General features: G+C 41.5%; 1 long non-coding RNA gene across 1 annotated transcript in view; it reads right to left on the bottom strand.

Annotated features, from left to right (window-relative positions):
- LOC134379635 (uncharacterized) overlaps positions 1-12,224 on the bottom strand; it is a 54,622-nt gene extending 42,398 nt beyond the window's left edge. The window contains exon 1 of the long non-coding RNA XR_010023814.1: positions 12,157-12,224. This is a non-coding gene — a long non-coding RNA (uncharacterized LOC134379635). The remainder of the gene's footprint in view (positions 1-12,156) is intronic.
- Positions 12,225-12,521: the final 297 nt, after the last annotated feature.

Raw genomic sequence — 12,521 nt, 5'->3', positions numbered from 1 at the left:
GTAGAAGTACCTTTCCCCTCATCTATGAATGAGGAAACTGGCCTGGAGAACATGAGAAGTTGGCTATATTCCCAAGAGGAAAGGCTGGGATTTGAACTCAGAAGTCTCATACCAGAGCCTCAATCTTAACCACTATACAAGGCAATCTGTATGTACACATTACTTTTCTTCATCATACTGAAAAATACAAAACATAATTTAAATTTTACAATTTTATAAAGCCATCTCTACATATGGTTAGGAGCCCCTTATGGGATAAATGAGCAGGTTGTTATGTCTTTTCTTTTTGCTCAATGAAGAATAGTGCAGGTAAGCCATTTAAGCTAAAAAACTAACTCAGTGGTTCACGTGGCACACCACCACCAATCTTGTCCTCAGTATATACAAAGGCAACTAAGAAGAACCTGAGATTTTTAAGTGGGCAAAACAAAATGCAGTTGCCACCCCACATGTCTGTCACCTCCAGCCCTGTGATCACCGCACAAGGCAAAGGATTCTTGGGCTCTAGAGCAATTTCAGTCTCTAGAACAGCAGCCCTCAAAGTATGGCCCAAGGAACCTTTGTGACACACTCATTTGAGGTGCTTGTTTAAAATGCAGATCCCTGGGGGCTGCCTCAGACCTATTATCCAATATTTTTAGGTATTGGAGGGAAGGGGATGCAACCAGAGTATATGTGCTATGGGTCAAATGTGTCCCCCAAAAGTTCATGTATTGGAAACAATCTCCATTGTAACAGTGTTAAAGAGGGCAGGAAATCCAATTATGGTATTTGAAAGGTGGAGCCTTTAAGAGATGATTAGATCATGAGGACTGTGCCCTCCTAAATGGATTGATCCATTCAAAGAATAATGGGTGTGATTCTGATGGCTTTATAAGGAGAACAAGTGAGGTTATGCATCAACCTTGTTCATGCCATTCTCTTGCCACAGGATACTCTGTGTCATTGCAGAGAGCTCCCACCCAGAAGGTGTCCCTCACCAGATGTGTTCCCTGGACTTTGGACTTCCCAGCCTCTGAAACTCTAAGAAATAAGTTTTATTTCTTTATAAATTACCCAGTTTCAGGTGTTCTGTCATAAGCAACAGAAATGGACTAACACAGCAATGTTATTTCGTGTATTATTTTGTGTTATGTTTAATTCTCCTAATAAATTGGAAGGTTTATAGATATGTTTTCAGTTTTCCAATTGGTTACATTTGTAACACTTTAGAGTATATTTAACCCTCTATATCTTGATTTAACAATTTTGGTTACTGTCGATATCTATTAAATTCTCCTTTATCAACCCCTTGTACCCCCTCCTCCTTCTTTTAACTCTTGTGCCTGATCTTTATACAATTTTCCTATTTATTTTTAATCATGTTGGAGGCTCTGGGTTTAGCTAAAACTAGTAAAATTAAACTGGCGTTTCATGCTTTACCCATCTTAGGCTGCAATTGACAAGATGAGTCATTAGCAAACATGCTCTTCCTTCCCCTTCCCTTCTTATTGTCTTTTGATGTATCACTGAACTTCATGATATTTACTTCCATTTCTCTTCAATCATGACATTCTCAAGACAAATCTTTAGGATAGTAGGTCACAAATTTTGCATACTTAAGGTAAGGATCACCTACCTTCCTAACATCCACATTGTATTAGTCCATGATTTGTACACATAAAAACCTGCTAAACTCTTGCTGATTTCCATAATAAAAATTGAAAATAAAACTAATTCAACCAGAGAGAAAATATGTTACTTACAAAGAAACAACAATTTGGTTGACATTACTCTTCTCAAAGGCAATAATATAACTCAGACATGCTGAGAAAAATTAACCGTTAACCTATAATTCTGTAGCTAGCTAAATTATCATAAAAAAGCAAAGTTAAAGGCATTTCCAAACAGAAAAAGACTGAGAGAGTCAACAGCTAACAGATCCTTCAATAAGTAAACTAAACCCAAAGGACTGATACAGTGACAACACCCCCACATGAATCCTGAATACAATTCTACAAGTAAAGGAGGAGGCTGACCCATCAAATCTCCTCCAGCACTTTTTATTAAGTATTATGAAGTATTTATTAAGTATTATCTCCCTGTCTTCATCCTTTATAAAGAGGCAGCTAGGATACAACCAGGAGAAGGAGTCTGGGCAACCTGAATAATTCAGTTTCCTATTGAATTTTCTAAGAGAACCTACCACATAAAAGGTAAACCAAAGTCTAAGGCAGGGCTTCTCAATTCTGGATGCATATTAGAATCACTAGAGAAGCTTTAGAAACCTACTGGTGCCCACCTGACCCCAGAGATTATGATTTAATCAATCTGAGGTGGGTCCTGGGCATTTGAGTGTGTGTGTGTGTGTGTGTGTGTGTGTGTGTGTGTGTATCCTGATCAATTTGGATTCTACCCTCAGCAGATTTTCCATCGCTCCAGCCCCTTCAGACTTGCTTAGCACAGACCCCTTTTATGCAACTGCTATTGGAGAGAGCAGAAACCTTCCCAATTTCAGCTGCTGTTCTCAAATTAGCTCTGTTGATACTCTCAGAATTTTCCTGTTTTTCAGGTCCCTCAGTGCTGCCTCTGTTGCTTCTTTCTGCTTTCTCCTGCAGAAATGCTACTTCTTGCAGGTCTGTGGCTGTTGGTGGGTCTCTACCTGGTAAATTTGGGGTTTCATGGAGATATCTTATCACACAGTTTTGTTGTAAATGTCAATGGGAATTGGGTTTGCTATCTCTTTTAATGTAGAGATTTGAACAGACTAATAAACTATGCTGCCTCTATCTTTTCAGAATCTCCTCAGGTTACTCTATGTACATGGTTGGAAACCATGGTCAGAAGGATATTTAGTCCTGAGGACTGTTACTAGGAACAGGTATTCCTGGATTTGAGGACCACGCCTAGATGAGGTCTATGGCTCTGGTAGCTAGCCCATGGAATTGACTGAAAATAAAAAGATAAAAAGCCTACTAACATTTCAAGGAAACAGTGTTGTAAAAGATCTCAAGCCTGGCCAATAAAACCTGTGATTCGTCAATCTCTAGGGTTACAGTCATATATTTCTGAAACTTCTAACACTTTGATTTCAGTCTTGTGAGAGATCTTATTGGCTTTATCTTACATAGAGAGAATCAAAAATATCCAGCTACACTATACCCAGATTTCTGACCCACAGAAAGTTGAGATAATACATATTTGTTGTTTTACCATGTTTGGAGGATTATTTGTCATGTAGCAATAGATAACAAATGCACTGAGTATGTGTAACTCGAGATATTTGACTTTATGCAAGACTCTAGCTTAAAGAGTGTTTGCACTCTCTGACATCTTCGTCCATCCTTGACCATACTTGCTGTGTAAAGGAAAGATCAGTGAACCTGACCCAGGAAGTCTCTCCCTGAGCCCCAGCTCCATGGGCGATTGGCCAGGCATCTCTGGGTTAACTACCTTCAGTGTTCTCATCTTAAGAAAGGCATAATAATTCCAGCCCTACTTTTCAGAGCTACGATAGCCACCAGTTGAAATAATACATGTGAAAACAGTCCCAACCAGTGAAGTACAGTACAAACATGAAATGTGTAGCTTTTAAAAGCCAGTCCTGCCCTATTGCCATTTTCTGTTCTGTTTCTTTAAATACATCCATTCCTTGTACAATCCCAATTGGGCTGTCATATTTAGCCTGAGAAATATGTGTGATTGAAACTATATATCACCTGGGGAGGCTAAAGTCTACTGGGAAGCAGCGTGTTTTCAAAGAGTCCTTCCCTCCTCTAGGGATTAGGTTGTCAGACTACATCCTGGCATGTGGAGATGAGCACTTCCTCCAGGGAATTCGGGGTGGGGCCACGGTTGAGGTCTTTCCTGGTGTTACTAGGACAGCTGAAGACTCTTTTCTGCTAAGCAGACAAAGGAAGTGACTTTTGATTTCCTGTATTCTATTCTCTGGGGTGTCATCCTTGTAAGGAAATGCTGGACTTAGAGAGGAAATGTGTTTGCTAAAATAGAAATAATTAAATCGTGTAAATCAAAATAACAAGATATTTATGGGATTTTTTTTTTTAAATAAAAGAAAACTCCAGTGAATCAAATCTAAATGCAATCATTTGAATATCCAACTTAGCTCAGTTAATTAACAAGAATTTATCAAGCAACATGTGTCCAAAATGTTTTTAGGTGCTTTTCTGCATTTTGTGAAGTGTCTACAGTAAATTTGTAATACTTTAGTGATCAAGAATAGAGAGGGTTTGGTTAGGAAAGGCTTCCAGTAAATAGTATCTAGTGTATTTTCTTACTTTTTTTTTGCAAAAAGAAACACAGGAATAGTAAGCTTGAAACTGATGAGTGAGTAAGAACAAAACGGGAGGTGGAGAGGAAAATGAGACTTCTCAGAGAATACCTTTTCATATTTTGATTTTTGAAACACATAAGTGTTTTACATATTCAAAAAATGAAATTAAATCAAAATGGATTTTTTTAAAACCCTAAAATTGAATACAAACAGAAGGAAATAAACAAAAATGTATATCAAATTGATAAAATAACCACATAGAGAAAAAAGTATTTCAAGTAAATTTAATAAGGAACTTCGGATTCTGGCTAATTCACTTTTATCTGTACATCTGTAATGGGTTAGATTCTAAGGCCAAGAAGAGAGGCAAAGGCTGGCCAGTTTGCTCAGCTGTTTAGAGCGTGGTGTTGCTAACACCAAGATCGAGGGTTCGGATCCCCATACTGTCCAGAAATCTGAAACCTTACTTGCTAGTTCTCTTGACAGTAGTAATATTATTTGTGATGATTAATTTTATATGTCAACTTGACTGGGCCATGGGGTGCCAAGATATTTGGTCTAACATTATTCTGGGTATGTCTGTGAGGATGTACCTTAATGAGATTAACCTTTGAGCTGGTGGACTGGGTTAAGCAGATTGCCTCCCTAATGTGGGTGGGCATTACTCAGCTGGGCCTGAGCAGAGCAAAAAAGCCGATCCTCCCATGAGTAAAAGGAAACTCCTCCTGCCCAACTGGGGATATCATTATTTTTTCTTGCCTTCAAACTCAAATGAAAATTTTGTTTCTTCCTGGGTCTCAAGCCTGCAGGCCTTCAGACTGGAGGTACACTATTGGCTCTCCTGGTCTCGTTTGTTGGCTGCTGACCTTGGGATTTGTCAGTCTCCGTAACTGCATGAGCCAATTCCATATAGTGAATCTCTTTATATACATATATGCATACACACACAAATCTTATTGCTTCTGTTTCTCTGGAGAACTCTAATACTCATATATTATTGTAATTCTAAAACAATTCTATTTTTACTTTTCATAAAGCAAATAGGTTAATATATTATTTCTACTTAGGAAACAAGATTGTCTCTGTAAAAGAAAAGAGATGAAAATATTTTTTAAAAAGAAGGTAAGAAAAGCCCTATACTACGACATTCTTGTAGAAAATATCATTAAGAACTCGTGATTTTCTTGAAAATATATCTCCTGACCTTATTCATTGAAATGACCTTGTAGAAGTGCATACACCCAGGGAAAGAAAAAGAGGTGCAGATAGAAAGAAAGCTCTTCCTTTACAGAATGCAAGCTAACAAATGCAGAAAAGATTACAGAATTTTTAAAATCATCATTTTGGAGCCCCCAGTGTAATAATTTATTCAGACAGGGATCCTCACAGGCAAAATATTGTTAGTGACAGGGTATTCACACAATCTCGAAGTATACCCCCACAGATTATTTACCAATTGAAAAAGTAAAAACAAAAACAAAAAACTACACATAAACAATGGCAAAACATTAGCCAGCATATCATATTTGCATCACAACTATTAGGACGACCTAACATCATTTGCTTCTTGATGTGATGGAATAACAAGTCCTCAACATCACCTCTCTAATATTCTCACCCAAATTGTTTGAGCTTGATCTACTCATACATTAAGACTTTACTCCAAGTTGCAAGGGGAAAAAATAAAATAATCAAGAGCTACCAGGAACAAAGTAAACAACACCATGAGGAAACAGATCAATCCAGGAGGTAGGATATTGGGCTGAACTCTTCAAAAATACACCATCCAGAAAGACATAAAAGGAAGTGGACTGTTCTATAATAAACTAAAGAGTAATATCAGCTGTATGCAATGCTTGAACCTTAACAGCATCCTGAATTGAATAAAGGAACATAGATTACATAGATGATATAAGGAAATTGTTAATTTTATCAGGCATGATAATGTTGTTATAGTAGGAGAATATCCTGATCCTAAGGAGATTTATGCTGAAATATTTAGAGGTGAACTGTCGTGATGACCACAATTTACTTTCAAATAGTTCAGAAGAAAAAAAACAAGTGGATAGAAAAGAAAAAGAAGGAGGGGGCAGAGAGAGAGACAGACAGAAAGAGTGCACAAGAATGCCCAGGAGAGAGAACAAGCAAATACAGCAAACTTGGGGAATCTAGGCCAAAAATATATGGGTTTCATTTTATGACTCTTTCCATTTTTCTGCGTGTTTGAAAAATTTCAAAATAAAAAATTGCAGGGGAGGGAAGTATTGACGGTAATACTTTGGAAAAATCAAGTTAAGTTGCTGTTGGATTGATAAATGATTGATCTGTGCTCTCGGATAAGAATAGTAACTTTCCCCACGGCTGGGAGCAACACACCCCATCACTGTCAAGGATCATTCTATGATTCTGAGTGTGCATCATTCACTTAAAAGGGCAAACCTAATCCACGCCCTCCCCAGCAATCGCTACAAAAGCAACGAGTGCTTTTCCAGAGCAGCCACGTGTTCCAGGGAGCAAAGCTTGCAGGGCAAGAGGGTCTGTTTTCAGAACAAAGGGCGGGGAGGGAATGGAAATAAAGTGAGGCTTGGCTTTGAAAAATCAAGCAGTGCACATGTCAGTTGTACAACCAGCAGGAGAAAGCAGCAAAGTGAGCGGAGGAGCAGGGAAGTGCAGCTGAAGGAAGAAATGTGGGCTCTGAGCTGGAAGCTTAATCTAATTTTATACTTGACAGTACTGTTTCCCAATTTCCAGGAGACGATTTTGGCTATTGTTAAGAGAAGACTCTCTGTGGCCTCTCAATCCATTTAGATTCTTTTACCTGTCTCTGCTCTCTTCCCCACACATACGTGACTACCTCCAAGACTTCTGCTCCCCTCTCCTTCCTCCAGAACACTAAAAAGAAACACCTGGCAGCTACTTTCCCCAGTGTCCACTCAGGTCCTTCAGAACCAGCCTCTGCCCTAAGAGCCTCTTCCATTACTGGGGATTTGAGCCACACATGACCTTCATAGACTCCCAACTGGGCAAAAGAATCACGGTTTCGCATCATGAACCAGAATCTCATATTTTTCAAGCTCCCTGATGGATTGAATACTAGTCCGTTTTTGTCCCTTATAACAAAATACCTGCAACTGGGTGATTTATGAAGAAAACACAATTTACTGCTTACAGTTTCTGAGGCTAGGAAGTCCAAAGTCCATCTGGTGGTGGCAACAGTGACCCAGGGGTCTCACATTGCAAGATGGTGGAAGCAGAGAGAGAGAGAGAGAGACAGACTCTCCTCTTCTTTTAAAGCCCTCAGAACCATGCCCCTGACCACCATTTTTAATCCATTCGCTACTGCAGGGTCCTACAATCCAATCACCTCTTCAAGGCCCCACCTTTCAGTTACCATAATAGGGTCTCCCACCCTCTTAACAGTGTGACTGGGGGCCATGTTTCTAATACATAAAACTTGGGGGAAACAATTCAAGCTTCAAGGAGTTTTGGGGGACATAATTAAATCCACTACAGATTGACTATTTTTAATTTATTGCAAGCAAAAACCTGAACAACTTTGTAAGGGTGTGGTCACAGCTAGCTGGTTTAAAATAGATCTGTATGCTGGCATTCATCTTTTGGGTGGGAGTCCCTGTCCCTGTCCTGTGCTCAGCTGTGCAACAAAGGGTAGGGAAGGTTTGTAGATGTGGTTGAACAGCCCATTAGAGAGAACAGGCCAGAGCCAGAACACCTGGCCAGAGCACCCTGGCACTTTATTTCTTTGAAACCTGTTCAAAATAGCTATTTGGCTTTTCATAAATGAAATTTCCCTGAAAAATCCGATTATAAATGTTATTGAGTTCCAGGATAAGACTGTTGCTTTTGTATAATCCAACAAGTCCCCATATCCACAAAAGTTCCATGTACCTGATGGGTACTAAATACAGCATACATGCAACCTAAAACACTGTCCACTCCGTTTTGTATTGGGACATGGTTTTGCTGGATGAATATCTGTTGGATGGCAACACAAGCTGTCTAAATCCACTTTCCTTTTCCCTCTGGCTGCTGAGATGTTCAGAGCCACATGTGAAGCCCACCTCTGCCAGTGTGACCAAAACCTTACACCTGCACCTGGGGCACTTTATTTGTGCATCTTTGTGTTCTTAGCTTATATTGGTTGTGGTTCTGGAAGTTGCATGGAATCCTTCTTAGAAAGAGGAGGCATATAACAGGTGAAGAAAACACAGGCTGACCCTAAAAAGTGGTAGAGGCTGTCCTGGTTCCGTGCTGTACTCAGTTTGCACACTTGCTGGGGACCTAAGGATGTTCTTGGCCAACTATCAGGGATGATATGTCACAGACCACCAGGCCCAAACCCAAAGTCAATATAAGAACAATAAATTTCTGGAGAACAGCTCTCAGTTAGCAAAGCCAATGAATGAAATGGCCATTTTGGCATTTGATTATGTACAAACTGCACCAGGGAACCAGGTGTCACTGCAGTGCCTTCCCCACGAAAGGTGTCCTACCTGTACACCTTTTGATGATGCACAGCTGTGCCTGGGGAGCTGAGAAATGGGAACTGTGTGGGACACTTGATAGACATTTACCCCACCATCTCCATGACAACTCAGTAATAAAACATTATTATTTAATTTTACACACAAACTGAGGCTCATAGAAACTAAGTTGCTCAAGGTCAAGTAGCTGCAAGAAAATGGCAAAGCAAGACTTTAAGCCCTGGTGCATCTGATTCCAAAGTCCTGGCTTACTTTGGCATGCCTGCAAGGCTCACTGCCTGGCCTTGCCTCTGTTTCCTCACATGTCACAGGCATGAATGCCACTTCTCCTTTGATCCCTGATGAGGCTGCTACATGAAGCCCATTAAGCATTTTAATTCTTTGGAGGAAAAGAATCTTAAAACCATAAACCCATATGGAATGAAGCCAAAGAACAACTGGACGACTGCCCAGTCTGATTTTGGGTCCCTGTGAGAATTGGAGAGCAAATGTCAAAGAACAGATCTTGCCCTCTGGCACCCCTGGATGTCACAAAAATTTGTGGAAACTCCTGGAGAAGTCCCTCAGCCCATGTAAGACTTTTGTAACCCCAGCATTTAAGGGCTTCCCTGAGGTAGGCCAGTGTGGTGGCCCTGGGGCTAACGCCTGTGCCCCGCACTGTCAGCCCCAATAAGGACCCCTGAGCATAGTCGCAGAAGCAGGGCACTGAGAGTCCCCTCCTCCTGCTTCCCTCCTACCTGAGCAGCTGGGGTGCCAGCCAGGGCTGTGGCACTTCAGGAAATGCGCTGACAGGTGGATGGAAGATACTCTGAGCTCCCGCTGGAAGCTCCTCAGTGAACTTGCTTCAGAGCTTGTGCCTTTCACATCCCAGATCCCTGGGAGCAGTCTCAGGAGGTGTGTCCTAAAATTTGTCTTCCCTTTCAAGAGCATTTTTGTGCTCCTCTTTTTCCAACAAAGCTCCAATTCTTTCTCCCTTGTTTCGAATCCTTTCCCCCTTCTTATACTGATATCACTGTCTCTGGTCTCTAAGCCCCTCATCCATGCTCTCTCTCATCATGCTCTCTCTCATCACCAAGCCTTTGCACAGGCTGTTCCCTCTGCCTGTCCTTACCTCTGATTCCCCATGTGTCACGTGCATGAATATCACTCCTTCATTGATTCCTGATGAGGCTTCTACACAAAGTCTATAAAGCATTTTACTTCTTCAGAGGAACATGTGCCCCAGGTTCCCTCCCTGACTTTGACTTTTAGGGAGTTCTTCAAATTAAGTCATCACTTCTGAATAGGCTCCTTGATTTCCCCAGACAGAGTTAGTTCTCTGCTAGGAGGTCCTATAATGCCTCCAATGGTTCTTCAACTTTCATCACCATGTAATTGTTATTCATTGTCTATTTCTCCCACTAAACTCTGAGCTCCATGAGGACAGGTGCCATGGTGCTCAATGTCTAAACAATGTCTGACAAAGAACAGATGCTCAATAAATGTCTGATGAATGAATGAATGAATACAACATGAAGATGTAACTCAGACTGATGCTATAACAATGGTAATAATAAAATATGCCCAGATTTATGGATTTTTTATAGTTTAAAAAGTGCTTTCATATATATTTTTATAACTCTGTAAAATAAGTGTCTCTTATAGAAAGCTTGTTTTTTTTTCAATTCATTAATTCTTATTAGTATGATTTTTCATGTAGACAACTAACATTTAGCCACTTTACCTAAGATTTTTAATTTAAAACTCAATAAAGTTCTTATGATCTCAGTTTTACACATAAGAAAAATAAGATCACATGGCTAGTAAAGCTCTGGGCCCACACCTAGTCAGGGTTGTCTGACTCCATGGTCAAGGTCAAAGTGGGCCACACTCACATTTAGTAATGGGACATCTCTTGGTGCACCATTCCAAGTTCACGTTGCCATTGGTAACCAGCCCATAGTATGATTTCACCCTCAGTCCTGCTCATGCACCCACACGAAAGGAGTATAGTAAACCAGAGACTTCCTAAATTTCCAGTCTCCTTCACAGGGCAAAATATGTGTCATTTAAAATGCCCCCATTTTCAGCAGAACCCAAACTGTCAAGAATGAACAGCATGGCTGGAGTTGCTTTTGCTGAAGCGCTGACGAGGTGATTGATTCTGTGGCGTCACATGTGGAAATTATCAATTTGCTCCCAAAAGAAAGTGGAACATAGTTTTAACACAGAAATATAACACAATTTATTCCACGAACAGCTCCCCAGACCCCAAGTGGCCCTTAGGCCACACCTTGACAATGACAGGTTTGGTAATTTCTTAGATTGATAACACAGACGCCAGAATCGGAGCCGAGTTCAGATGGCCACAGGGTGGGGGACTCCCCGCCTCTAATGTCGGTCACTATCATAAAAGAGATAGGCATTGCTTTCTCCTGGGCAATGCTAGAGCTGCTGCAGCATGTTCACACCTTGACCATGGGCTTCACAGAGGGCCAGGATCCCCAGGGCTAACCCCGAAGCCACCCCCATGCTGCTGCTTGTTTAAATGAATAAAGGTTAATTTAATGTACATTAGACAAGCAGCAATGGACTGCTACCATCTCCAGGTGCCTGTCATCCCTAGGGTGGACTGGCACATAAGACATTCGTCACTGGTGAAGTGGTGCTGAGTGATCTGAGAGAGAGAAGAGGCTCTGTCAGTCTTACAGAGCTGGAGTAAATTGGCCATTTCCCCTTCTCCTTAGGAGTCACACATGGGCAGAGTTCCCTGGCGCAGCTGAGTCTCCCAAGCTCAGGGGCCATTCCCTGAGGAGCACAACCACTAGTCTCGTGTGGGAGATGTAGGGACCCAAATGCCCCAAGGGATCACACCCCCATCACATAAGCCCTTCTCGGCCACACCCCATCATGGCGCTGGTTGCCCCTCTCTTCCGTATTCTCCTTCCCGCCGGCGCGAATTACACACCAATCAGCTCCCCCCCAAACCCCATGCGGTATGCTAAGTAGGGATTGTATTTTAAGCCAATCAGCTTTCCCCTTAAAGCCCTATATATGTGTGTGTGTGCTGCCTAATAAACGGGCTCTCTCCGGTGGATCGTCAACTGGTGTCGACTCGTCCTTTCAGGAGACGACAGGAACCAGTGCTGGGCCAGTGGTAAGCCCTTCTTTGGACTTGGCTCAGCTTGAAATCTCAAGAAGCCAAGAAGGCAGCACTGAAAGGGGAAAGGTATAGACAAGACCTAGTTCCAGGAAGTTGTACAGAAAAGTTTACAGAAATTCATAAGCTCTGGTCAAAGGATTCCTGCTAATCTGGAACAGAATTCTAATCCTCCTGGAAATAATTGGCCCAGGAAGAACACACCTCATCCAAAGATCAGAAATAACTAAAAGAGAACTCACCCAGCAATTTGAAGCTGAAGAATCTGGTCCCAGTTCCTCTGATACTGGCCATGACTCAGCATTCAGGCCACACAGTCCTCTGGTAGCTCTAGGCAAGGCCCTGCCTCCAGCTCTGCTCTTGACCTCTCAGGAAGTAAAATGACACTGGCAGCATTTTGCACACCAGAAAGCTGTGGCCCAGAGTCAAGGAAAGTATATCCAGCTCCTCAAGAGGACTCTAAGAAGCAAGACGTGATTGAGCACATCCCTGGAACAGCCTGCCTCTGAACTTGTTGTTATATAAAATAAAGTCCAAGTTATTTTACAGGGATTTTCTGTTATGTGCGGCCAAAAGCACATCAACAAAAAGTTGTATAGGCGCTGGC

This window comes from Cynocephalus volans, chromosome 6 (assembly GCF_027409185.1).
Source record: "Cynocephalus volans isolate mCynVol1 chromosome 6, mCynVol1.pri, whole genome shotgun sequence".
Classification (NCBI taxonomy): domain Eukaryota; kingdom Metazoa; phylum Chordata; class Mammalia; order Dermoptera; family Cynocephalidae; genus Cynocephalus; species Cynocephalus volans.
This window is presented reverse-complemented; position numbering and strand designations above follow the sequence as displayed.